Raw genomic sequence first — 796 nt, 5'->3', positions numbered from 1 at the left:
GGGCGAAGAAGGAGATGAGGGCCTTGTGGGTGTGGATGAGGTAATTGGAGGCCGTGGGAGATCTGGAAGGGGCGGGAGGTAGTGTGCCCATCCTGAGGCCTCGGAGAGCTTTCTGGGGAGGACTTGGAGAAGGGAAGGGCCTGGGGCAAGACTGAAACCTCCGTGGGGTTGTGTGTGGAGGGCCAGGGCCTGGGAGGGGGCGTGAAATGGTGGAGCAGGGGAGGATGCCAGACTGTCAGGGCTGGTGGGCCGAGCAGGAAGCTCCACTGGGGGATGGGGTTCCAAAGGGAGCCTGGGAGGTGCTGAGGCTGCTGGGGGAGCTGCAGAGGGGGCTGTGGGGGAGTGGCCGGGGAGATCAGCCTGGGCAGGGGGCTGTGAGGAATAATGGAAGGGATTGTGAAGAAGTAGGGGCTGGGAGGGGTAGCGGGAGAGGCAGGGAGGAGGGCAGGAAGGGGTGGTGAGGGAATCATGAGGTGGGTGAGGGAGACTGGGTACAGGGCCAGGACCTCGGGGCATCCGTCGTAAGGATTGGGGGTTCCTGAGATTCTTGGGAGGAGAGTGCTGAATGGGACAGGAAAGGTCCATGAGGCCCAGGTCCGTAAGGGAGGGATTAGACAAAATCAGTTCCTGGGAACCTGAGCGGGGAGGGGAGGGCAGCTTAAGAGGGGCCAGGGGGAGTGGTGGACCAGACAAGGGGGTCCATTCATTTGTTTGACAAGTGGCGGGTAGAGCTGGGGCTTCGGGCAGCTGGAACTGTGTGACAGGAAGATGTGGGTGATTGTTGGGCCAGAGTGGG

The 796-nt window shown here is 62.2% G+C and overlaps 1 protein-coding gene across 1 annotated transcript in view; it reads left to right on the top strand.

Moving 5' to 3' along the window:
* The window catches only part of UBXN6 (UBX domain protein 6), an 11,069-nt gene that overhangs the window by 631 nt on the left and 9,642 nt on the right, over positions 1 to 796 (top strand). The gene's annotated exons all lie outside the window — the stretch shown is intronic.

Source organism: Myotis lucifugus, unplaced genomic scaffold, assembly GCF_000147115.1.
Source record: "Myotis lucifugus unplaced genomic scaffold, Myoluc2.0 scaffold_947, whole genome shotgun sequence".
NCBI lineage: Eukaryota > Metazoa > Chordata > Mammalia > Chiroptera > Vespertilionidae > Myotis > Myotis lucifugus.
Note: the sequence above shows the minus strand (reverse complement) of the source record. Positions and strands in the feature narration are given on the sequence as shown.